Genomic DNA, 26,814 nt, shown 5'->3' with positions numbered 1-26,814 from the left:
TAATCACATATCTGCCTGGAAAGGGGTGCTTGGGCTAGTTGGAGCTGGTCCCCAAACGCTGGCCTTGCATTGCAAGCCCTTTCCCTTAGAGATCAGGCATCAGGACTGCAACTCTTAATGGTCAGGCATCATGGGAGCTGTAGTTTCCCAGGAGCAGGGGCCCTGCTGGGAGAGATGGGTGTGTATATAAGGGGATGCATGTGGGGCAGGAGGAGGTTTGAAGGTGGTTTGTTGTCTCTGAGGTGGCTGACTATGGGCTGATGCTGCGTGGAGCCAGGGGATATCATGCTGCTGGCCTTGGAGAAGCAGTGCCTGTTCTTGCTTGGTGACTTTGTGTTCATGGGAAGGAGCATTTCTTTGCCTCTTAAACTGGAGGAGAACACGAAGAGGATGAAAGGTCCCTATGGGGGAAGCCAGGTTGGTGTGGCAGTGGCATAGTGCAGCACGGGGTGAGGAAGAGATGCTTGTAAAAGCTGCCCATGGGTGGGAGGTCTGGCTCTGCAGCATCCCCAGGTGTGGGGAGGAAGGGGATTACAGCCCTGGGTGGCTCTGACCTGGGGCTGGGTGGAGGACTGATGAGATGCTGGGGCTGGAGAGAGCCTCAAGCCATGATAAGGTGTGAACAGCTCACTAAGGAGGTGCGAACAAGCTCAGAGGTGAAGGCTTTCAGCTCACTGAAGGCGCCCAAACCTATGCCAAGAAACGTGAGCAGTACCCTGTGTCTGGAATGCTTTCTGGTAAGAGAATTCGGGTGTCTTTGCAGGCTTCCCATGCAAAACGGATCACTGCAAATCCCTTCTTTATCCCTATCCAAATATCCCAGCATAAACATCTTGAGAGGGCAGAGTCTGGCCATTCCTATGCCTCTGGTTCTTCCTGCAGCAGCTTGGCTGGAGCAGACACTGTGGACACCCATAGCTGTATCCATAAATCCAGGCAAATCCTGCCTGTCAGGCAGCTGTACCCTCATCTGCTGTGCATACCGCATCAACCTGTGGGCTGGGAGTCCTCATAAATCGCTTCTGCGCTCACATTTGCCTCTTTTTCTGCATGTTGCCATAAAAAAAAGGATGTTTCTTATAACCCCTGTGAGATGGGCTGGGCTGCAGGGCCCGCGCTGTGCATCCAAGGAGGATGTAGCATGTGGGTTGTAGGAAGGTGGCCAAACAAGGAGCAGTAGGAGCTCACCTTGCAGTGTGTAAACATGTTCCGTGTCTGCAGGGCATATTTCTATCTCGATGCCTTTGAAAACTAAATGTCTTTACAAAGGGACCCTGCTCCTTCCCTCTGTGTTTTCCTGACTTATAAGACTTCACAAATGCAAGAAGCTTAAATATTTAAGCGTTTGCAACCGGTTTTCTTCTCATCTGCTGGAGAACCTGGAGCCGGATGTAACCGGGCTCAAAGAGACTGGATGGAGTGTGTTTTCCTGCTCAGTATGTGAAAAATGCTTTTGTGCAGGTCACTGATGGCTCTTTGAGCAGAGTAAATATTTGATGGGGGCTTGTGCTGTGGAAGCACATGCTGTGTTTCAGTGGTGAAAACCAATCTGACTACAAGTGTGCGGACTGTTAATCTCTGAACTGCTGCTGGACATGGATTTTGGTCAGAAAGATTGATGGCAGGAGTAGGAAAACGGGAATCTCCCGAGACTCGAGCTGCTTGGTAATAGCTATGAATCTTTTATTTCAAATACTAAGGAACAGCTCCAGTTGCCTGCACAGCAGGAGCTTGGTTAGCTGGCTCCAGCAGCTCCATCTCCTGTAGGCACCCATCTACAAAGCACTCTCTGCCCCATGGGTACCAGAGCAGGGGGTACAGCTTCAGAACACACCATATGGTGCACATTAAAGAATCAGGTTTCCATTATCCAGCTTTTATCTTGAGCTCCAGAACTCATCCAGGACGCTTTTTGGGGACTGGGCTGGTGGGGCTTGGGGCAGCAGAGAACTTAGTGGTGCTGCTAATGGAGTTCATGCACCTCTAATGCTTTTCTCAGCCTCTCATGCATCCCTATTGGTCTCGAGGTGGCTGTGCCAAAACCCTGCCATGCTGAGAGCTGGTTATGGTCACCCCTATCTGCCAACAGCAGAGCAAGCTGCAGTCCTGGTGCTCCTTCCCTCACTGTGCTGGCTGGGGAAGGACCCTCTGGCTATTGCACAGACTATCAGTGGTTGCAAGTAATAAGATGTTTCTTCCTTTAATGTGAACAAGGTACCCAGCTACAGTCTGAACACCTCTTCTATAGCGAGTCCTTATCTTGTCACCCTTTAAAGCTGTTCTGGATGCCTGTGTCTTTCTGATGCTCTCTAGTTTGGGAACAGCATCCTGTAAGTAAAGATTTTTGAACTGAGGATCTCGCTTATCCTTTAGTTTTCCATTACTAAAACATGGTGCAGAAACCAATGAGCAATCAGTCTTCTCTCCTTACTGAACCATTTTGCTGTTTCAAGTGCCTTTCTCCTTTACAACTTCAGAACCAATTTGCTGCAGCTGGAGCTTAATGCTGCATTAAATGAGGTTTAAAGGTAGAGAAAATGCTAAATGAAGTCTAATCCTTTTCTAGCATATATAAATATTTTTAAGTAGCTGGGTATTTGTAGCAAATTACTTCCCTGGAGACTTTCTCCTGGACCACAAGCACATGCACACTTCAAAGGCTTCTAATATCAGCTGAACAGGAGAAGAAACTAAGTGTGAGGTGGGGAATATAACAACATTTAAACTTAACCTGCTGTTCCAGATCCCAAACCTGGATGGTTGCTGCCTGCTTGAGCCTCACTAGCCATTGATCCTGCTGCATATTGCACAGGGGTTGTTAACCAAGGAGAAATCAATGGTGTAACATCAGAGTAGAATGATGCCCAGGGTAGCTTGCTACAGTGTGCATTGCCTCTAGCACCTACCTGTTGCTTCAAGCTAGCTGGAGTAAGTGACCACTGGGACTGCTGTGATCGAAGGAGCATCAGGAGATCTGAGATCACTTCCTAAGTCTTGTTGGTACCTTTGGCAACGTTTTTGCTGCATCTCTATGGGTTATAACAGCCTATAGCCGCTCATCTGCTCACGTGAAATGGGGACGCTGTGCTCTTTAGCCCAGGAGCAGGCTTGCTCCTCAGCAGAGAGAGCATCATTGAACTGTGCCACACTCTCTAAAGCTGTTCTGCTGCACAAATGAGAAGGGGTTTGCAGTTGCAAAAGGAGCTGAGCAGATGTGGGTAAGTGGCACGCTCTGGGTGCTGGATAAGAGCAAGCTGCTCTTCCCAAGGCGCAGGGAGAAGGGCCACACATGCCTGCAACTTGGAAAGAGGCAGCTCCAGGGAGAACAGTGTGGGTGACGGGCCCTGATGATGAGTAACAGCGCAGCACCCAGTGATGCTGTTAGAAATCCATGCACACTGAGCTGGGGTTGAGCCTAAAGAGTTGTTCTCGGGAAGCCTCCTTCTGCCAAGTGACAGCAGTTGGAGTCGTGCACAGTCCACAGTGCTGCTGGAGGAGCAGGGATGCAGTACGTGTGTCACAGGCCTGCGAGGAGCTTAGTGCAGCTGGATGTGGTTTCTTTCCTTTTGGGACTCTCTCTGGCTCTTGCTGTCAAGGTGTGTGAGAGGGTTTTCAGGTATGGGAGGCATGGAGAGGTCTACACAGGGAGAGCCAAGGTCCACTGGTGTGTGAGCAGCTAGATGGTGGGCTGCTTTCCAGGGAAGAGAAAAGCATTGTAAGGATACATGGAGGGGAGGATATGCCTCCCACACTCCCTACGGTGAATGCTCTCTACAAACAACTCTGAAAAAGGCTTTTTGAGGCAATTCTACGTAAGTTCTGGATAACTTGATTACAGAAGTGTTTGTGCTGATGTAGCTGGTGGTTACTCAAGTCACGTTGAAGTAACTTCAAGTAATATTGAATTAACACTGGTAGTTACTTCAGTTGGGTGTTATTTTTGCTTGCAACTTCTGGGAACAGCTCTCAGCTTGTAGAAACGAGTGTTGCCATCACGGGAGCCATGTGCATCTCTTTAGCCGATGAGCTGTGTATAACTGCAGCGTGCAAAGAACCTCGAGAAAGAAAATGGCCTTAGACCAGTACGTACCAGTATGGACACGCTTCTGCCCATCCTGGTGGGATGTCCCAGTCGGTCCACGGAAGAGCCGAGGCTGGAAGCACCAGTTTAGTCTCTGACTCCTTTCTCAGGCTGAGCACTGACATGAGGAACTGACACAGGGATTGTTGTCCAAGGTCAATGACTCTGTTAGGAAGTCTCCTCTCTATCAGGTCTGGAAAAGGCTTGCTTTGTGGAGGTGTGGCACACTTATAAGCTGGTCTAACCACAACCCTTAGTAGCTATTAATCTGTTGGACTGATACACAGAGGGGTTTATTCTTTCCATTTTAGAGTCTCTCAGACTACAGAGGAAGCTGGAATGATTTGATAGCTGAGGCTTTTGGTGTTGCAAGAACAAAGGGTGAGTAGCTATCTTTTTGAGCAGCCTAGGGAGGCTTCTAGCCAAGACTGAGAGATTAAGAGGAGCTACCTGGCAGGCAAGTTGGCTTTTAAAGGGGAAAACAGGCTTTTAAGCTATTGAGACAAGGGAGAGCTGAACAGAACACACAGGAAACAGTGAGCAAAGCAGAGGTGTTTAATATGCTTTCCTGGTTGCAAGCGTGATGGGGCAGGGAAGAATTAGCAAACCCCTTTTGTTTTGCTTTTTGGACTCCTTTAGCATGACAAGTAAATGCTGTGTAGTACAGGCATATTCTAATTGCTTTTGATCATTTCTGGCTTGCTGTCTCAGCTGTTTGGGATGCAGTGAGGAGTTCACCTCTCTAAGTGACCTCAAAGCCTCCTCTGGTTCCACCTTGATCAGCACATAAATATTTGAGGCAGAAGTGAGCACAAAGGCAGTCACAGGGTGGATGTATGCTGGGGAGTACCTGAGTAAGTTTTTCCACAAGCCTTGTTTGCTTTATGCTGCAAAGTCACTTGGATGCTCTTGGGACCTCAGCACCCAGCTCGGTGATGTCCTGTACCCAAGGTCAGAGGCTCCCTGGCTCTGGAGTGAGAAATGCAGATTGTTCAGCGTTGTTGTTAGCAAAATACCTTTACTTTTGTAAGGTCTGAAGTTGTGATCAGCCCTTTGTTCCTGCAAGACTCCTTTTGCAAGTGCATGGTTGCTAAGGGAGTTCCCTGACGCTGCAGCACTGTCAGCCTGCAGTCTCTTGAGCACTGGTGCCCAGCTTGGCTGGCCAAGCGAGAAAGCTGTTCTTGCTAAAGAAATCCCCTTGCCTTCTCTCTCTGTGCTTGCTTGATTTCACATGATCCTGAGCAACCACGATTAGCTGCCATATGGGGTTAAAGCATCCCCCTCCAGCTGATTTCCCTCTTGCAGGAGAGTGCAAGAAAACTGCAGCAGATGAAACCCAGTCAACTGTGTCCTTCTGCTGTTCAGTCACCTTCCAGGATCAGGGAATGGTTGTGTTGGAAGGGACCTTAAAGCTCACCCAGTTCCAACCCCTGCCACGGGCAGGGACCCCTTCCACTGGAGCAGCTTGCTCCAAGCCCCTGTGTCCAACCTGGCCTTGAACACTGCCAGGGATGGGGCAGCCACAGCTTCTCTGGGCACCCTGTGCCAGCGCCTCAGCACCCTCATAGTGAAGAATGTATATCTAATATCTAATCTCAGTCTCCTCTCTGGCAGGTTAAAGCCATTCCCCTTGTCCTGTCCCTGCAGGCCCTTATAAAAGGTCCTTCTCCAGCTTTCTTGTAGCCCTTTAGGCACTGGAAGCTGCCCTAAGGTTTACCCTGAGCCTTTTGCTGCTATCAATCCAAGTGGTGATGTGAATGCTGCAGACCATCCTTTGGCTTTCCTAGGACAGTTTTGATTTGTGACAAAACCCTTATTTGCTGTTCATTGGTGCCTTGGAAAACAAGCTGTGCCAAGACTCTGGGAGCAATAACCTTCAGCCAGGCTGTAATTGCTTGTTGTAGCTCTAAAGGACATATGTTTGAACTTCTTAGTCAAACAGTTATCACTTGAGGAAAGCAGACTCCCCTCATCCTCTCCTGCGCCAGGTGAGGGCAAGGTCTCCAACCCAACGTCCTCAGCAGTGAGCTAAGCCTACATAAAGCATCACAAACTGCCAGGTAACACCTGAAAGAAGCTGCTGCATCCATTTATATCAAAACACGACTCTCCTCCCTTTGTCTTCTGGAGAAACCAGGTAGACTTGGATTTGGATGGGAGCTACAACAGCCCATCCCCAAATGGAAGGGGCTTTTCTTGCTGTTTCTGCAATACAGTGAGCTATAATTACCTCTTGCTCTGGGGTTGAGCAGGAGCTGCAGCCTTTGTTCTCCCCTCCTAAAGGAGGATGCTGAGGAGCCATACAGGGAGCTGGGCTCTGCTGCCTGCGAAGCTGCCTTGCTCTCTCCTGGCTCATCCTTTATTTATGCTTTGCTGCTCTCTCTCCTATGCTGAGCAATGGTGGCTCTAATGCTTCTTCCACTGCAGAAATGCTTGTTCAAGAGGTGTTCTGTACCACTGAGCAGGAGGAATGAGCGCAGCAGCCATCCCAGCGCAGGAGTCCAACCTGCCTTGTTAGATGGATCCACTTTGGACTTGGTTGATTCTCTCTGGTCAATAAGAAGTCCTCTTGTATCATGCACTTTAGCCTCCAGACTGCTTCTTAGATGATTCTAATTTGTTTTAAATAGTGCTTGACTGAGAGTTCAACCCACTATGTTCTATATGTGATAGAAAACTGCAGCATGAGGAGTTCTTCTCAGGTAGGGCTAAACCTACCTGTCCTCTGGGCAACCAAAGATTATGAAGAGCATAACCTAGGCTCTGTGTGTCCCCCATGCTCCTCTTGGGGCTTTGTTCTCCTGCAGAAACTGACCTTTGAGATACCTTGTGTTCAATACCTGTATTCAGCTTCTGCTGAGGTACTTGGTGGCCAAGTCAACCAGGGCATGGGTTCCAGCCGCCATTGCACAGTGTTATTTAAGGTACTGTATCACAAGCCTGTTGGCCTTTCTGGCTTATACACCATTAATTGGGGGCAGCAGAGAAGCGTGTCTGAAATGAGAAGGGTCTCTGGAGCCAAGCCCTACTGAGCTGGCCTGTGTCCCTACCACTGCTGCTTGTGACCTTCAGCTCATATGTCTTTTGGTGGGTAGCAAGCTGTAACCGCTGTGGTCTCAAGAGCCTGGCTTCTGCAGTAAAGCTACAAACTGGGAGAGGTTCAGTGTTCTTGCTTCTCTGACCAAGGTTCTTCATTAGGTATGGGGAGATGGATGGAGAATCCAGGGACTGACCTGGGGGAAAGTAGGGATCACTGGAGGAGTGCATCTTACTCGTGAAGAAATCAAAGCTCAGAGCCCAGCAGGCATCTAATGAGCACCATCCCGCCTGCAATCTTAATGACTTATGCTGGGTGTTTTCAGGGTTAACAGTAGCTTTCAGAGCAATCTTCAAAGCCACAGTGAGCTGGTAGCCAAGCTTGGCAGTGCTGCTAAAGGTACGCCATGCCTTATGGGCCTGAGCATGTGAACTGACTTGCTGACTGGGCTTGTTCCAAAAATCTGAGTTAGTTTAATATGAAACCTATTCAAATACCGAGGCAGCTTCCATTGGAACAGGTTTACATATCTCGTTTTGTTCTGCCAGTCCAGAATCCCCCAGGATGCTCCCACTGCAGTCATGTTCCCCCCAGCTGCAGCCTCTCCAGTTGTAAATGACAACTCTAAGCCAACACAGATGTGCTGGCTGGGCACAGGCAGCGCTGCTGTGGTCCTGTGCTGTCATAGTCGAGAGCATGAAATAGTGTATAGCATGAGATCAGCATGGTCCTGGGGGATGTGGTGCCTCTGGCTGAGGAGACTCCTGGCCTGTATCAAGGATGCATGTTAGCATCTAATAAAAATTACATGCTTTTTTTTACATGACAAGATAATGGTAATGGGGTAGGGAAGGTGATGGTTCTGCTGTACCTTACAGTGAAGTGTGCGTTCACTATGAGCTCAGGAAGGCGCTGTTGAAAGGAGCAACAGAAATGTCACTCTTCCCCCCCTCATTCTGTTCATTCTTTTCAGCCAGACTGGATTTTCACGTTGCTGAGAGCCAAAGGCAGCAAAGAATCACTGAGCTCTTCCTCGCTATTGCCTCCTTTCCTTGGTAAAGCTGTAGCTTAGATGTCTACTAATCTCTACCTGGAGCCTGTCAGTTAATGGTGTGTCATGGCCTGCAGGTGCTGAGCACAGGAACTAATGTGGTCACTGGGGTTTGTGCCAGAGGACATCAGGTACAGGTAGCGAATGGGCAGTGGTGGAGAGGTGCAGAGAGATGTGATTTGACACAGGCTTCATGGGGCTGCCGTGCCACCTTCCAGCTTGTGATGGACACAAGCTTTTGCCTCCTTGGCATCTTTGCTCAGTTCATGGATCTAATCACCCTGTTCCAGAAGCAAAGTCTTGCCCCTTGCTGCCTGCACAGAAAGTCCCACATTCACTGTAAGGACCACGTTGTCCATGAGATGCATCAGTGAGAGGCAGGATCAGAGCATCACTCATCGTTAGCCCCATGAAATAGAAGCAGTTGTGAAAACTTCATCCAGATTGATGTCTTTATTTATGCCGAGTGGTACTTTACACCAGCCTCCCGAAGCAAATCACCATGATTAAATGTCAGAAACCAGCTTCATGTAACCTTTGGTAAGAAAACTTTCCTGTCTAGTGGAGTATTTCAAGGATGAAATACTCTCCAGTGTAGTGTGTGAGGTTTAAACCCTCTTGATATAAAACACCCTCAGAACAGCTGTAATGACTATTAGTTAGGTGGCATGCAGACAAGTACGTGTCTCCTGTCTGGGAAAAACTTCATCTTAGATGGGTAACTAATCTTATTTGATGTTGAAAATCCTACTTCCACCCCCAAATGCTATGGCTGGAAATAACCTTCTAAAGAAGAAAAAGCAACTTTGTGGCCCTTTCTTGGTCATCCTTGATGTCCAGAGCAGATGCCTGATTCTACTGGCTTCATCCTGCCCTGGCTTCACCAGTCAGCAGCTCAGAGCTGCTGTGAGTTCAAGAGGTTTCCCTGTGGTTTTGGTGAAGTAATGATAGGGATAAAGGCCTTTCTGCCCTTCTGTGTGGATGCAGATCTGTTAACATCAAAGGCGCCAACTTGCACTGGGCTGTGTGACTCTGATGACATTCATGATGCCTAGGTCACAGTCTGGGACTCCTGTCTGCAGTGCCACAGGGCTTTGTTAGGAGCAAGGAGATCACGATGCCATTGGGGGTTATAAAGTGTAATGGATGGAAAGTGTCCCTGCCTCTCAACCCATCATCCCAGCCTCCTCTGAGCCACTTCAAAACTGGCTGATTTGTGAGCTATTGCTTTGAATTGCCACCTCCTTTTCACCTTAGAAATTAGAGATGTTAAGCTTTATTACACCCAATCTGGTGAGTCTGTTCCTACAAGTACTGCTTCGCTAACATTATACAAATGTTCTTGAAGTCAGCCAAAACCTCCTTTGCCTTTTGACTTTCTGTGATTGCCTTCTAACAGGTTACAGTTCCTTGGTAACTGCAAATCGTAAATCTCTTGTCCCTTCTGTCGTTTTCCAGGAAGCAAAAGCTGCCTCCTCGGGTACCATAAATCTGCACACCTCTGTTAGCTTCAAGTAGTAAAAGCAAACAGCCCAGTTCCTGACTTAGTTCTCCCGACCTGAGTAACAAAAAGACTCAAAGACTGTCTTTGCTTTGCAGGTCTTCCTTAAAAAGCAGCTCTTCCAGTCTCCCCAGGAGATTAATATGTAGGAGAGAGGCACAAAAGCATTGCCACCTTCTAACAAATAACAAAGACATGACAGAAGTTGTCTAATGAGGACATCTTATTCATAGGATTAATGACACATCTGAAGCAAGTTGTCTTACCCTGGAAGAGCTGTCTTAACAGAAGATCTAGCGTGTGGCTTAGAAAGCTCCCTTAAATCTGTCATGGCTGAGTTACAGGCAATATTTGCCTTAGCTTGTTTCCCGTTTTTGACCTATTGGTGATGGTGATCAATGTTTAAAGACCATTGCCTGCGAACAGGTGTAGATCAGATGGTGCCAGGCTCTTTTCAGGAGCAAGAATGGAAGAAGGAAGAAAAGGCAATGGAAAAGCAATGAAAATGTCCCAGGGAACATCTCATCGGAGGAAGTGCTACCTGTCAATGTGTCTTCAGGGATGCGTATGTGTAAACCTGCCCAGAAAACGTTGCTGCAGTGACAATCCCCAAGGCACTACGGGGCTGGGGTGTTCCCATGGCACATCTTGCCGTGCCGGCTGCCTTCCTGCCAAGCTCGGATGTGAGAACCCATGGGGACCTCCTCCTCAGCCTGTGGAGGTTTAACTCATTCAGCCCAGCGACCTCTGGTAGTTTGCAGGATTAATCAGTGAGTTTAAGCAGAAGCAAAGCGAGCCAGGAAGACAATTAAGCTATTGATTCCAGATGCTGTTGGGAAGGGACCTGCAGTCAGGCTGTGCTAATAAAGCCACATAGATTGATCAATCACTGTCGGTAACTTTGGTTTAGACAGGAGCTCGATGTTTGCTATTATTCAAGTCAACTTGGGTTTGGAGCGTTTCCTTCCAAGACATTGAAACGAGAGGATTTGTTATCCGTTTGTTTACCCTGGAGTGGTGTGTGGGGATCGGGAATTGCCAGGATTGTGTCTGTCAAGTGGTGTGTGGCTAAGTACAAGTGGCTGCTAAAGCAGGGGGAACCCAGCACAAATCCAGCCCTGTACAGATTAGTGCTTAAGCTTCTGGTCCTCCCACCATCTCTCCATTACCGGGTGGCTCTGCTTGGACAACTGCAGTGTCTAACAAGCTGTAAATCTTGTGTGGCTGTCAAAGTGACAGCTTGTCAGGTTGGAACTGAAGAGCGGCCAGAGAGGCAGCAGATGTCTGCAGCACTGATGTGGAGTCTTAGTGACATTGCTGCAGAAGGCAAGGAGATGAGCGTGGATCCTGGCTGAGGAGGAGGGGTAGATGCAAGCTGTGTTGAGATCGCGGGAGCTCCTTAGTTCTAACTGCTCCTAAATCTACCTGCACTAATGCCTGGAGGATAGGAACGAAGCTGTTTGGGTGTGCAGTCCCTGGGCAATGTTGGGATGCTCTTAATTTAGTAATAACCAGTCCTGCGGACGGAGGATGGCCTAATTCCCATCGGAAGAGGTTGTGGGATACAGGATTGATCTAGCTTTTGGGACAAAAAGGTTCTATCACTCACCCAGCTTTTCTTGTTGGGCAAGTCATGGAATCTCAGTTGTTTCATAACTTTAAAGAGCCATCACCCTCCCCTCCTGGAGGGCTGCAGTGAGTGCTGACTGCCGAAACTCCCATGGGGAAGGGCTTTTCCCCATCGGAGCTGGTGCTTTTGTTTGCATGAAAATGCATCATGAAACCACTCTGATTTATACTGAAATGCAACTTCTCAACAGCTGCGCTCTCTGTTTGGGTTTTATAAGGACTCATACATATTCTGATAGCTAGAAGAGCTAACACTCTGTCTGTTACTGAATTGAGACTTCTGATGGGAAACCTTAGTGTGGGGCTTTGTTCCAAATAGGCCTAAAGGGGTTTTCTTTTAACAGTAACCTGGGTTTCCTCCGGAGTGGAAACTCTGATGTTCAACCAGTGCTGATGAATAAGTTGCTGCAAGTTTAGCACAGCAGGTTGCATTTCTTGTCAGTGTTCAGACGGGTGTAATACACAGTATTGTAAAGTAAATCCCCCTGACTGCTCAAACTAATGTGCTCCGATTCTGTTGGCATTTGGCCTACTATTTCAGAAAGAGAAATGTCACTTCTGACCTAAATAAGATTTGCTTCTAAGAGGCTCTAGGGTAAAAACCTGCCATCACAATCTAGAGGCAGCCCTTGCATGGATTACAGTGGAGCTAGCGCCATGCTTTCAATACAGCCCTGTGCCAATTAGAGGTAATGGGCTTCCAGGATAGTGCAGTCTAATGAGGGGTGAGCCTCCAAGTTTCAGAAGGTCTGTTTTTAATGAGTCCCTCCAAAAGCAGGTGTGTCATGGAACACCTTGTGTCTGGGCGCTGGGACTGTGATGGGAACAGCTTTTATCCTGGATTTTCCTCTCGGAGCCAGAAAAATCCTGGGAGCAGATGCTGCTTTTCAGCTTTTCCAGCAGAAGGCAAGACCCCAAACTGTGAAAGGTGGAGAAAAAGACATGAGATTGGTCAGAGACTTATAGCTGGGGAGAAACAAGGATGGATTTCTCTAATCCTTCTATGGAAGCATGGGAAGAAACATTCACTCCTTTATCTTTGCATCGTATAAATAATGCCTTTTCAAGGAAGATCTGTTTAGGACAAATCATTTCATGTCTTTGCTATGTTTGTTTCAAAAGCTGGTTGGCCCTTTTGAGCACAGATGTGGGAAGCAGGGCACCAGGTCCAGCCTTTGTCAGGCTGAGCAGAGGACTCGAGTATCCCCGTACATCTCTGGTCCTGTAACACCGGGACAGGAAAAGCAAGAGGGTTTCTGAAATGTGATTTGTTGGGCAAGAAAGTTTTGGGAGTATTTGGTGCCTGTTCTTATTAGTCTGAGGCTGTGAAGCTGCATTTTGGGGGGGAGGAAGAAATCCTCCTCTGCATAAAAGCAGCTCTTCAGGTCTGGGCACAATGTGAAGTGGCAAGAGAACTGAGGAGACAAAGGCTTTTGGTGACTTAAAAGCAAAAACTAGAACAAAACATGTTTCAGGCACAGTTAAGAGTGGAAGAGGTAAAGATGGATCAGACCAGAAATGATGGAGGATTCCAATTCGTGTCTGTGCAGCCCTGCTGTTGGCTTAAAGCTGGTGGTACTGGTGCCCCTGCTGCTGCTCAGGGGAATGCAGTCCCCAGACTCCCAGAGCAAATTGCTTCATGGGGTGGCAGGGGTATGAAGCATGGGAATGAAGTAAAAATGAGGCTGGTCTGCACGGGGAAGTGGGACGGCTCCTCTCCAGATGTGACAGACGGGCCAGGCACACACCGCTGCACTTAACCCCTTTCATTGCCTGGAACAAGAAGTATTCCTCCTAAATGTGCTGCGTTTCTGGGTTGCTTTGTTTTTTACCCTACCCTATGGATAACACTTTGACCATTTTAAAAGCTGACATACCAATAAAGGACTATTAAATCCTGCCACTTCCTCTGTAGAGCAGGAATAAGTCAACATAGACATGACTGTGGAGAGGGAAAGAAGGCTCCGAATGTGATGGCTCATTAAGCATTTCACCCTCTATGTGTTTAATATGTATGAGGCTTCTGTCACTGTCCTACTAATGCTCCCTGGGACCACACTGGCAATAGACAGGAGCCTTAGAGTGGAGTGAAATGCATCCATGGCAATGCCACCTGTGTGGGAGGCTTCTCTGTCTCAATGCCAGGAAAAGGGATGGGGAGCATCCCTGGCAGCTCCAAATCCACAGCCAGCAGCATCAGGTTTTCCATCTGGTCCAGGGTGATGCCTTTTCTTGCTGCAGGTGGGTCTGATGCTGTTATCTCCTCCTTTCTGTGCTGATGTTAACTGAAACAGAAGGATGCTTTGGCCAGGAGCTGCAGCCTTTCCACATCCAATGTACCAGAAGGGGGGAGAGCCTTGCAAGTCTCTCACCTTATTCCTTAAGGTCACAAAACGATTTTGTCTCATTTGACCCACTCTTGCTCCCACTGTTTAGATAGGCACCTTGCCACACTTGTATGTGGAGCAGATACTTCTTTTCTTGCTGCCAGCATAACACTGTGCAGCTATTTCCTAGGAGCCCTGAAGAACAGCTAATGCAGGCCAGTAGAGGAGGCAGAAGAACTGCTGCCTAACAAGATAAATGTAAAGTCAATTATGCTCAACTGACCATCCTGCCACAAGAACAAGGATTCTCCCTTGAACTCAGCCTTGCAGATTATTAGCAATAAGCATGAAGTTGCTCCGGGTTGGTAACCCAGCAAAAAGGGTTTTGTGACCCCTATTTCAGGTTGAAAACCCTAGTTTGAGAGATGCTGAGCTATCTGGAAAAGTAACAGCCTGGCTTATAGAGGTGTGAAGTGGACAGCGGAGGCACAGAGCTGGCTGTAAGCAAGTGTTTGGGGTTTGCTGAGTGATATCCCAAATTCCCTGTTCCTGGGAGGCACTGGGTGGCTGCTGCTCTTCATGGGGACATGTGGCACTTTGTAAGTCCCAGTTCCCACCATGCTGGAAGCTTTCAGCCCCATCTGCTCCTCCTCTCCCTCTGCCACAAAGTTCTTGGGTCAATTTTCCTGTCTCCTTTTGATTCTTTTTCCATCACATTATCTCCTTGCACTGCCCATACATCTTAAAGGTCACAAAATAAGTACTGTGCCACTGCCTTGTGTATCAAAGCTGCTTTCTGCATTAGCTTTTCATGTGCTTTCGGACCATTAAAACTGCCGTCTTGCTCTTTGCTTCTTGTGATCAAAGCATCGTTCGTGCAATAGCCTCATGCAGAATGTGCTTTATCTTTCCCAGCAACTATTGCCTCCTCCTGTGATGCTGCTCTTGGAGGAAGCTTCTTTTTCTCTATATCCTTTTCTCCTTCTCCCTCCACTCTGGCTCTTCTCGTGCTGTGCTCCAATGGACTGGCCGGGGAGGGAAATAGTTAAGGCTTTTTATAAGAGGGAGGGGAAAATGGTAAAATGGACCTGATTTGTTCTGTAATGGGGCTCCTGGAACCACCCTGAGCAGTTTCTGTTTGTCAGTAAACCTAGCAAACACAAAATTGTCTTATAAACTCTTTTTACAGGCTCAAAGGTCTCATAAAAAGGGTTTAGGGCTATTGCAGGAGACAACTTTGTTTGAACAGGGTCATTAGCCCCTTTGTAGGCCTTTTTATAGCGCTTTCTGTCTTGTTTCGTTGCTCTCTTAATTTTGGGGGTTTCTTTTAGCTTATTCAGTATTGAAGTTGTTGTAGTCTCTTGAAAGCCACCTCGAGCAGAGGTGGCCTGGGTGGGTAAGCCCAGGATGGAGCTTTCCTGTGCAGTTCCTGGAAAATGGAGTTTTTAAGGAAAATGGGAAGGGAAACTCAGATTCCCAAAGTGATGCACTGGGACAGGGATGCTTCTCCTCCTTTTTTAGACCATGTTCCTCACAGAAATCCCAAAAGCTTTGTGGAAGGAGGCAACATAGAAGCTGTGGCTGCCCCATCCCTGGCAGTGTTCAAAGGCAGGTTCAACGGGGCTCAGAGCAAGCTGCTCTAGTGGAAGGTGTCCCTGCCCATGACAGGGATTGGAACTGGATGAGTTTCAAGGTCCCTTCCAACACAAACCACTCTGCGATGCTGTGACATGGTGCTCACATGAGCTTAAACAACCAAAAACCGTCAGATTTCTCACAGACTCACCCTGCTTCCAATAGGACTCAGTGCTGCGAGGGGCAGGAAGCACTGGGGATTCAGCTCTATGAAAAGTTGGAAGCATACTTAAGTGTATTGCTGGTCTGGAAATGGGGGAATCTCTGCAGAGGGATCCGAAGGAGCTGAAGCAAGGGGGAAGAAAGGACTAAAAGAGGAGTCTGCTGGTAAAGTATTTTCACAGCTGTGTCATTCAGGAGTGGTTCATATAAGTGAAGAATGGCAAACAGAGTGCTCCATATGAAAGGAAGAGGAAAAGCAATCCCGGCAGCGACTGGCCTTTCACAGCCTGCAAAGCTTTAGACAAATTGTGAAGGGAAGAATAATGGGATGAAAACAGGACCGAGTCCAATCCAGCCTTACAAAGGCACATTGAACATGCTTGTCCTGATACGTTTCGTAGCTGGCAGGAGAACTGGTTTCCTTCACAAAAGAAAAATGCATTTCTTCATCAGCCAGCTTTTGGTTAGGTTTTGTCGCAGGGGTATTTCAGTGGATGAAGAGAAATGAATCACCTGAACTGAAAGACAATGCTGGGGCTTGAAGAAGTAACTATTAATAGGTGATAAAACACAAACCAGCCTGGAAAGCAGGTTCTTAGCAGTCAGAAGAGAGGCTTTTGCTGGGGCTGAACCTGTTGGCGATCAGTCCAAGTAGGGCTGAGGGGTGCAGTGGTCACAGCAAGGGCTGGAGCAGCAGGACTGGGTGCCCCAGGGGGTCCCTCCATCCCCCACGTACCATTAGTGTGATGTCAGATGCAAAAGGGACGGCAAGGGAGGAAGAGCAGGATCAAGTGAAGCAAAACTTGCTGTAATTGACCATGTTTTCATGCAAATCAAATCTAAGTGCCCAATTCTTGTTGTGCAAAGCTAAGGCTGTGAACGTGGGCCTTGAGCAACCTGGTCTAGTGGAAGGTGTCCTGCCCATGGAAGGAGTGTTGGAACTGGATGATCTTAAAGTCCTTTCCAATCCAAACCATTCCATGGTTCTATGAATGTGGCTGAATTGACCTTGGCAAAAGCCAGGGCTGCTCACTGCAGGTGATGTGTAGCTCTCTTCCAGCCCTGTGTGTACACAGCCATGGGTATTTTCATCTGATTGATGCTTTGCATCAATAAATCTGAGATACTTGCTGGGATGCTGCTGAACTTGTTGTATCACCTGGGAGGCAATGGGATAAATCACTCAAATCTCCCCTGTGCCCTCATTTATTTCAGGGATCTGGATCTATACAGAGAATGCTCCTTGGAAGTTAAAGTGTGCTGAGTGTTTGGTCAGGGAGAGCTGCCTCAGCACCCCTGGGATACAGGGGCTCCTGTAAGAACCATTCTGGTCCAAAGAGCACCACGAAAAGCATCATCTCCTCACCTGCCACTGTGTGATGTGCCCAAGGAAATACCCTTTTCTCTTGCTACTGCTGAAGTTTTATGGCTCATATTGTTTCTAATTATTTCCCTGTATTTGAAGGAAAGGCCCAAGTCCCACCTGCCCTTCCCTCCAGGATTTTCCTGTGCTCCTGGAAAACGAGGCTGCCAGCAGAGGGCACACAATATATGAATATGTAGATCCTATATAGGTCCTGAGAGGAACTGCCTCCTAACGCTTGCCAGCGCATCCTAAGCTCCTTTTCCAAAAGGAGAAACAGGGAGCAAAGTGATGTGCCCAAGGTCGGAGAGCATTGCGAACAGAATGCATATGCTTCATGGCAAAACTGAGATAGTCACTTGTCAAAAGCAGGCTTTGGGTTTGGTTTCATTTCCTTCCTTCAGACTCCATTTTGGCTGTTTGGGGCTGCTTTTTGGCTTTCTCCTTTTGCCTAACTGAAGGGGACCCATCAGGAGATGCGAGATGCTGACTACACACCAGTGAGGACCCATGCTGAGGCATAGAAGTCTACATTTTCAATGGCCAATAGTGATTTTTGTGGTGCTCACCCCAGAGCTGTCAGGGTGGAGGGATGGAGGCAGAGGGGACCTTGCTGCAGCCTTCCTCCTCCTAGTTGCATCCCTGTCACTGGGGGCAGGAGTGTGGAGGATCAAACAGGATCTATTGACCTCCTTCATCCTCCGCCAGGATGCGGGGGTCCTTGACCAGGAGCTAGGATGTGGCACTTATCCTGGTACCCAGAATCCTTCTGCAGCTTGGATGCCCTCATGCCCTCTGCTATCACATGCACCAAACAGCTCTGCGCCCTTAGAGGCGAAGGTATCCCTGAACCATATGTGTCTGTCAGCTCTCACCTCCCTTCTAGACAGCTCTGATCAAAAGCAGTTTAGTGCACTTCAACCTTCCCGAATGGAAATTTCCCCCATCTCCTTCCAGCTCCTTAGGGTTTCCAATTGTCAAGCCGTCAACTTGCAAATGCTATTTGAAAATGCTCAGCAAGTTGGCATCAGTCAGTCACCAAAGCTTGTTTTCTTGCTCTTCTCTTTAATATTCCCTCCCAGCAAAGCTCTGGAGACGTCATTAGGAGCAGTGAGCTCTTTGGAGCCGGGCTAACAACTGCTGAGTAGGTTGTTTCTGTGCAAATAATTTGCTCCTTGGTTTCTCTCTATGCCATGAGCAAAGAGTGGCAAATCCTGCCTCGGCATCGGCCGCTCCGAGGTGGAAGTGGTGCTGCTCCTTCTGCACTGGTGGTTTCTGAAGAGGGAGCAGCAAATGGATGGACCTGATAGTGACCCCCATTTTTTGCACCATTCTCCAGGCCTGGATATGCCAATTCCATATTATGGAATAACGCTTGTGACTCTACCAAAGCCTCAAAGGTAACCCAAATGAAGCTGTGATGGGTTTGAGCTGTGTTCTCCCCTTCTGTGATCACTATGGGAAGTTGTGTGATGGGAAGTGGCTGTGCTGGGCCACAAATCGGTTGTGTGGCTGCTTTCAGTGCAGTAGTCAGGCCCTGTTACTAATGTCTTTTTGCCTATTTAGCCCCCAGGATTTCTCAGCAGGGTCTAGTTTTCCTTCTTTTCCCACCACAACCCCTCTCCCAGGACCTCTGCACTGTTATAAAGAACTATCCCATCGAATAACTTCAGAAAATAACCCTGAACATTGAACCTCAGCCTTAAAATGAAGGGCTGAAAATGTCCCTGGGAGGTCCTTATGCTTGTCACCTGAAAATAATAATTCTAATTAGCTCTCATGCCTGCCCTTGGGTCCAGCCTAATAAATCCTAACGAACAGTGGCTGATTGAAATCTATCCTTGTGAGTTATTTAAGACAATCAGAGCACTCCACTCTGAGGGAATAGTTAATGATGTTGGTGGGTCACTGGTGGGGCCCCTTGCAATGGAAGAGGAGGGAGGTTGGAAGAGCAGAGGTCTGATGGTTTCCTAGGGGCCCTGGGGGATGTGAAGCACTGAATCGTAGACCAGTGAGGAAGCCTAAATTAATAGGAATGACTCTGCCTGCAAATCTTTAAGGCTTTTGGTGGTTGGTTACCAAGTGATGTGATTCTGCTTAAAATAGCAGTAAGGATGTCGGTTTGAACTCATGTTAGTGGCACAGTTTGAGTGGAGGGAGCCTGGATGGAGCCACGATGGGCCCACTTCTCTCCCCATGCAGACACAGGCTGGGAGAGAATGAACTGCTGTAAGTTGCATGATGGGAATCAGAGAAGTTATCGATTAAAGTGGGATAAGAGGCAGCTTTATTGTGAATTACCCAGATGGCAGCAAACATTAAAGCAGATCTTTACATGTTTCAGCTGCTTTGCAAAGGATTTTTCCCTCCACCCCTCACAAAAATACGTTGTACCTCTTGTCCCATAAATTAAATCTCTTGAATTTCCAGGTTTTCAGCAAAATGGATTTCCTTTAACAGGAGAGACTTACTGCTAAAAATACCTGCTTTTATTACAGCTGTTTCTCTTTCCCTGCCTCGTTTTAGGGAGGCTGAAACAGCTTCAAGATGACACCATCAGCAGAACAGTGCCCAAAAGCCCTTGGTTGCCCCCCAGGGATAGAGCTGCTTGGAGAGACCCACCTGCAGCAAATGCGTCTCAGTCAGCTCGCAGGCTGGGATGCATTTAAACACACAAATCAGCCTCTTCCTCTCGGTGCTGTTGGGCATCCAGGCTGGATTACCCAGGAATATGGTTTTTCCTATGCATCCTGATGTCTTTTTAGCTGCTCCCACTAAGCTGTTCTTTGTCCTGCAGATCTGTTTAACCTATTGCTTCTAGCTTGTTTGCCCTCCTGTTTACTTGCCTGCCTCCATAGGTGTATAAATAAGAACACTTTCACATCCAGAGCTAATGAAAGGGCAAAGATGAGCTGGAGTTGGACTTCTAACACTCATTTACCTGCGGTTTGCAGGAGATGTGTGCTCCTGCTAAATTTTTGGTGCAGATTAAGCTGCATGGCCCCCATTTGAGCTAGCCAGAGCCTTGTTTCTATAAGCATACTCTGTCTTTCTAAGCATCATATCCTCTTCTGTGTCTGTTAGCCACATTTGCTGGAGCCCTGTGATACGTGGAAAGCGGGAGATAGAAAACTCCAGTGTGTACATGGCTGTTACAGGGTTGCCCCGTAAGTGAGACTCTGGAGCATTTTTCCCCATGCAGGTCTAAATTACCCAGCAAAGAAGCCTTTTGCATCCTCCTTCCTGCTCAGGATTACCCTAAATAATCCCTGTTTCCTTAGGGAACAGCGAAGCAAAAAGAGGGTTGCACAGATTTCAGCTGGCACCCTCTGTGCTCTTGGGTGCGCGCTTGCTAAACCTGCCGATGCCTTTTCCAGCAGGTCCTCTTTGATGTAGGCAGCATAGGTCCCTGGAAGCGGTGGGGCTGCTCAAATACAGGCTCCACGCACCCCTTTGCCTGCCTGTGTGGGTGGGTTTTGTGTTCCTGCTTATCCAAAGCTTGCTGCTGTGAACGGCTTGTGACACTGATGGAAATGCTGGTTGACAGCAGGCATGGGGAGATCTTTCAGAGCCGGTTTTGTTGTCTGTAGGCTTCTCTGTGACAAAACTGTGCTGTCCCTAAGGCTACAGCAAGTCTGGATTTTTCTCAGGAGCTTCATCCGGGTGTAACTTTAAAGCCCTGGGGTTTGGAGCTGCATTTCCAGCAGGACTGCCAGACATGCCCATCACATGGGTGCCAGTCAGCTCTGGGGTTTGTGGCAGCAGCATGTTGTGGCCATGTAAGGTTCTCACCCAACCCTGGACCCTTGTTCACTTGCATCCGGCTGGGAAACCCTGGGGTTTGTGAAGCTGAAATAGCTTTGTCTCTGCCATGTGGTTTTGTCCCCCATAGGTGTTGCTTTGGGTCTTGCAAGCCTTGGAGGTGATGTAAAGGGCAAAGGACACCCGCTTATTAAGCACAGTGGAATTCTGCAACCCACTGTGGAGTTGGCCATCCATCCCAGCATACTCCACACGGAGCCACGGCACAGCAGGGGAGGAGAAGGGAAGGTGTTTGAGGCAAGGTTTGCAAAGGGGAATGTGACTGTGCCTGGCCTGAGCCCAGCACGGGCAGCTGTTCCGTGTCTACTGCCTGGGATTAAAATAGCCAACATGCTCCTTGTACCCCACTGCTGTCCGGTCTGTGCGTGAGAAGCAGGGTGCTACAGCAGCACCCAGGGGTGCAGCCCCATAGTGGCTTTTCCAGCCCGATGTGCTTGGCGGGGCTGATGATTGTAGGGGCATCTGCAGGGTGCTGCAGTCTAGCTGATGGTACAGTGCATGTTATTATAGATATATATATGTTTATATATATATGAAATAATGTATTCCTTTCATATGTAGAATAGTACATATATTTTATTTCTACATATATTTCCAACCCAAACTATTTTATGATTCTATGAAACTCTGTTAACACTCCCCTTACATATACATATGTGAAATAATGTATACATTTCATATATATAATAGTACATATATTTTATATTTATTTTTATATATTGTATCTATTTTTACATGTTATTTCATATATATATATATAAATGTATATATATGTAAGGGGAGTGTTAACAGAGTTTCATAGAATCATAAAATACTCTGGGTTGGAGGGGACCTTCAAGATCATGTAGTTCCAACCGCCTGCACGCTCAGGGACACCTTTCATTATACCAGGTTGCTCCAAGCCCTGTTCAGCCTGTCCTTGAAGAATCCTTGATTCAATCCTTTATCTCACATAGCTACAGTTTCGAAGTTTAGCAAGCTGTCAATCACTTCCATGAGAACAGTTTATATTTGTGCTGTGTTTGGTCCAGCTCTTTCTAAAACAATTCCTTGTTTAGCTGGGTTTGTGTAAAGAGATTTGGATGACTGAATTTTGGCCTTAGAGCAATAAAATCTTTAAATACTGCCCGAGCTGAAATATTTATTCTTGGCTTTGTTAGCTGTCTGAAGTGATGAAAGGATAGCAGGGGCCTTGGAACTATATGATCTCTAAGGTCCCTTCCAGTCTGTGATTCTTTCAGGCAGCCGCTCCTTACGCCTTCTACCATCAGTTGCCCCAGAACAAAGGGAGGAAAAGATATTTGTTGTCATCCTCCCCCCTCAAAGCAATGGGAGATGAAATCCCAGGGCTGTGCAGAGCATCATGTAGGGATTTTGGATATGGGAACCTGGAGCTATGGCCTACAACTACACGTGTCTGGGCTTTGACTGAAGACCATAAAGCCATGGCTATTGCCTTGCCACGCAGGGTGGCAGGGTGGCAATGCAATAAATCAAGATAAAATCAGCAGGGTGTTAAACAAGCCATGAGTGATTTACAACAAGTTGTGTAAAGAACATTATAGGACTTTGCTGGCACGAGGAAATTACTGCTGGAGAAGGATGCAGCAGTGCTTAGGTTTTGTCTCCTGTTGCGTTTAGAGTGAGCTTTGGGGCATCCTGGCACTGTCCTCCTGCCCTCACTTGTGCATCCCTTGGAGTACTTGCACATGTCCCAGCTGAACGATTTCCTACTGGATAGCCAAACCTCTAAAGCAATGCAATATAGAGCAATATTTTGCCTCTTTGGATACACTCCTTTACCTTGCAGTTGCTGTACAGCTGTTGTCTTTGAGGCTTGGAAGAGAAATGTCAAACAATTTTGCATGTAGAACAGGTATCTGCTTGCTTCCCCTCTATGGACACATAGCAGCAGAAGCCTCTGGGTTCCAAATCAAGTTATTTCTCATGCAAAACATCCTCTTAATATATTCAGCCCTTACATATCCTGCATATACCCTCTACCATAATAAACCCTGTAATACGTTCAGCTCTTCAACATCATCATCTTGGATAATTCATTTAAATTATTAGCAAGTACTTGAAAGACTTCTGTTCTGTAAGATTTGGTTCTTAGTGCAACAAAGGTCATTTTGTCCAGTAAATTAACTAATCTGCATTATCAGCAGTTTGCCTCAGTGATTTCAAGTACTCTGCACATCACAAACGCTTTTACCAACAATTTAATCAATATAAACAATAGTATTCTATGATAATCAATTGGAATATTTCTACCTCTAAAGGGGCCTGACCTCCAGTGAAGTCCTTCCAGTGAAAAAAAAAAATTCAATTCATTTTAAAATTTGGTTAAATTGTCTTTTATTTTTCTTTAATTTTCTGTTGCCTTCGCAGTAGAAGAGGCATCAATTTTGAGCAAGAAATCAGATTTGTGCAGCATTTGTGGGTTTAGGTCTCCACCAAAAGCGTTTCTGATACTGGCAGCAAACTGAAAATTCATTCTTTTTGTCTTGTCTTGCCCATCTAATAAACAAGGGGAAAAGCACCAGGCACCTGTAAAAGTGAAACTCGCATCCTCACTGAATAAGCCTACAGAGTAATCAATGAAATGAAAGGATACGAAACTCCAGCTCCATGAAAGGGGAAATCACAGCCATGGTGATTTCTTGCTGCAGGCAGCATCATTCAAAGTGCACTCAGGAGATCTGGTTCACCAGAACCTGCCCAGCCCTTAGAGGAGTGCTGGGAAAGTGATGCTCAATGCTGCACAGTGCTTGAGTCAACCTCTGAGCTTTAGAGAGGAACTTACTGCAAACAGAAGTGTGGACCAACACTGACGTCCCAAGGATTTCAAGGGGGCAGCAACCTGCGCTTGAGGGTCATCTTGGAGACATACTCCACTCTTCAAGCCCATGAGTGAAAGGGAAGCACCAGTAAGTTATGCAAAGGTCTTAGTATGAAGGCAGGGAAATAGAATATCAAGCCACAAACTGACGTGGTGTCGTCATAAAACACATCTTCAACTCTTAGGCTCCTTGATATTGCTTCCATCTCACTAAGCTTGTGTCCACATTGAGGATACGAGGAGGAGATAAGGCATAGGGTGAAAGTGGAGACCAAACTTGTCTTTTCCACTCAGAGTGGTCTCTTCCAATAAGTTTGGGAAGCTTTTCCAGGAATGCACTGAATATTGGTGCCAACCTTGTGGCTCTTCTGCCTTTCTGGGCCTGTTGGCTTAGAACAAGCTTCACGTGGAGATTATTTTTATCAAACATTTATTATGGAAATATTCTGTTTCCAACATGTGCTAAGCCCATAAAACATAAGGAGGCAGATCCGAGCAATGGGTTTGTTTTCCTCAAGGATTCAGAGAATAGTTTGCAGTTATTTTAAACAGGTTTTATATTTAGCAAGTCTAAACATGAGATGAGAAGTGGCAAACACGACAGCACAAAGACAAGCCACAATGCAGCTTTTGAGCCCGGCCAAAATGTGTGCGTTTGAAATATACTCACTCAATGATGGATTTGGGAACGCTGAAGAGCTGTGAGACTGGAAACGGTGCAAGGTGAGTGAAGGGTTTTAAAGGTGAATAGCTTTGTGCTTCTTAACACAATGACAAAGTAGTCAGGGGATGCTTCCTCCTGAAAAATTGGGTTCTGGAGGATAAAACACGAGTGATAGACTTGATCTCAAAGGCATCGCATTGGTTGAGTCATCATCCCAGTTTTCCTTAGCATTTAGGTGGGACTTTAAGCTTTTGTACACCTTGTGTAGACTGCTTGGTGGGTTTCTCCAGGCTTGGCTGTAGAGAACCTCAACACTGCTCCATAACCCATGAAGACCTAAGATGAGAGTTTACGGGGAGGGAATTACTTGCTAAATCACTGAAGGTGAGGAAAGAAAATCCATGTCTGCTGTGACATTGGGACTGCAGGTCCAGAGCTGTTGTAGGGGCTTTGAGATACCAAAACCACATCAGGACAATCTGATACATTTGCAGGGGCTCCCTGTGGGGCTGTGACTGGGATAGCAGGCACTTTGTGAAGTCACCCCTAAATAAAGGATCGAGGAGCAGAGAGGGAATATCAGATTAAGGAACAGGATGGGGTAAAGGACTGAGATGGGAGGAAGGAAAAGTGAGAAAAGAAGAACGCAGCAAAACACTGGATTTTTTGGTCAGAAAAAGGTGTAGATTCCAAATGGGAATGGAATAGACCCTGGGATCTGCCAGGGGGTAGGAACAGTTTGGCATTCTGTACTCGGTGGTTGATGAAGGCAATGGCGAGTGCAGCGGCAGAACCATCCCCCGAGTAGATAAGTGTTTTCTTGTACTGAGGAAATGACAAATTATGGAGGAATTTGAAAGCTGTAAAAATAAATATATAATGTTGGCTGGGGACCTATTTATCTCTATTTTAAAAATGCATTTTAACATCCACGTATTTTAATTAAAAATACATTTGAGCACCAGCACAGCCCGGTGCCAATCTCGTTTTTTTGGCAATTTCTCCTTACCATCTTGAATTATAATAAATTCATTGTTTCTAACATAATTTTCCCCTTCTCCCCTCAATTTATTCTCTGTTTTTCATTTCCCTTCTCTTTTGTTAATCTTTCTAAATAACTTTAAAGTGGCCCTCCATCTATTTAGCTAAATGAGTTCACTCCACAGATACTCATTATTTTGAGGATGATTTATGCAAGCACTATTAGCTAGATTGTTCCTTGTTTGAAGGTTTTTCTGCAATCAGAAAAAAACCCAGATTTGAGTCAGCTAGAATGAGATCCAGTAAAATAATGTTGCATAAAGTATTCAGCACCTCTGTCAGACTTTGTCTGTAAGAGGTCAGCTTAATAGGCATAAGAACATAAAGAAACTTTAAACTACATTGCTGACCTGCTGGTCTGGTCTTAGCCTGGGGAACCTGGAGCATCAAACTCCAAAAGTCAAATAGGGTTTTTATATTGACTTTTTCTCCCCAGCTGATGCTTGTGATTCTATGGGAAGAGGCTGCACATCACGTACAGGCACAGACGAGGGCATTAAGCTCTGCTACGGTGCTTGATTTACTGTCTGGGTTTCATCTGACACTACGCTACAATGGCACACCCAGCAGTTTATAAATGTTGGCAAGGGCTCCTCTTGGAGCCTCGCTAGCAAGCAGGGTGTGAGACATGCAGGGATGCCTCATCCCACTCTCACCATGCCCATGACCTTGAGGAGCTGGAGTTTAATCCTAGTGGCAGTGGGTCTCCTTCGGGTGGCTCCTGACTCAAAGCATAGCAGCCAGGAGCTGGGCTGGGTGCAGGCAGGGCTGGAGATGTTGCTCAGCCCTTCAGCAGAGTTGCTGGAACGTTTGCAGCCTTTGAGAGGTTATAGGCAAGTTTGGAGGAGGAATATTAAATAGGAGAATATTAAATTGACTGCTTTATGAAAACTACCTGGGACAAGCAGGGATTTTGTGCAGAGAAGCTGTGACTGCCCCATTCCTGGCAGTGCTCAAGGCCAGGGTGGACAGGGCTTGGAGCAACCTGGCATAGTGGAAGGTGTCCCTGCCCATGGCAGGGGTTGGAACTGGATGAGCCTTAAGGTCCTTTCCCACCCAAGCAGTTCAATGATTTTATAATGTTCTTGTAAAGTCCTACCTTGTCTTTGTGTGACAGATTGTAAATGCCTGCTACATGCTAAATAGCATCAAATGGGGAAGATGAGGCAGAAGGGGAATTGAGGTGTCCTCAGTCCACAGGCTGTGATGGTCAGGGCAGATCTGCTTTCTGAGCTGTTGAAATCCTTGTGGCTCTGATAACTTTAGGAACCCTGTGAGCTCTCCCTGCTGAGCTCCCACTCCAGCGAGCACTCTCCCACAATGGGAGCCAGACCTGCCCAGCTCAGTTGCGAGCCCAGGACAGGGATCCCAGCTCTCCTCACCAGGCTGTGCAGTTTTGGGGCAGACGTGCACATCTCCAGCCTGTCCTCTTTGCACGCAGGCTGTAATACCCCCGGGTGCGTGCCAGCGGGGGAGGATTTATTAGGGCCAGCTAAGAGCATTACACATCCCATTATGTCAGCTGTGATTTTGCAAGCCAAGTGCCCATTCAGGGCATGTATATTCTCGGATTGGTATTGATCTTAAAATTTCTGGTGTTTATTAATGACAGAAGTGCCGTGGCCAGATCCTTCTGACTCGTGTAAATGTGCAGAAGTG

General features: G+C 47.1%; 1 long non-coding RNA gene across 1 annotated transcript; it reads left to right on the top strand.

Moving 5' to 3' along the window:
- The first annotated feature begins 227 nt into the window (after window positions 1-227).
- LOC133279860 (uncharacterized) lies at window positions 228-21,099 on the top strand. Its single transcript, XR_009746994.1, has 3 exons — window positions 228-417; window positions 16,639-16,694; window positions 20,679-21,099. It is a non-coding gene; the product is annotated as an uncharacterized LOC133279860 (long non-coding RNA).
- Window positions 21,100-26,814: the final 5,715 nt, after the last annotated feature.

Source organism: Pezoporus flaviventris, unplaced genomic scaffold (genome assembly GCF_033815535.1).
Source record: "Pezoporus flaviventris isolate CSIRO_AGI_PZ_B2104156 unplaced genomic scaffold, CSIRO_AGI_Pfla_v1 ptg000078l, whole genome shotgun sequence".
NCBI classification, from domain to species: Eukaryota; Metazoa; Chordata; class Aves; order Psittaciformes; family Psittacidae; genus Pezoporus; species Pezoporus flaviventris.
Note: the sequence above shows the minus strand (reverse complement) of the source record. Positions and strands in the feature narration are given on the sequence as shown.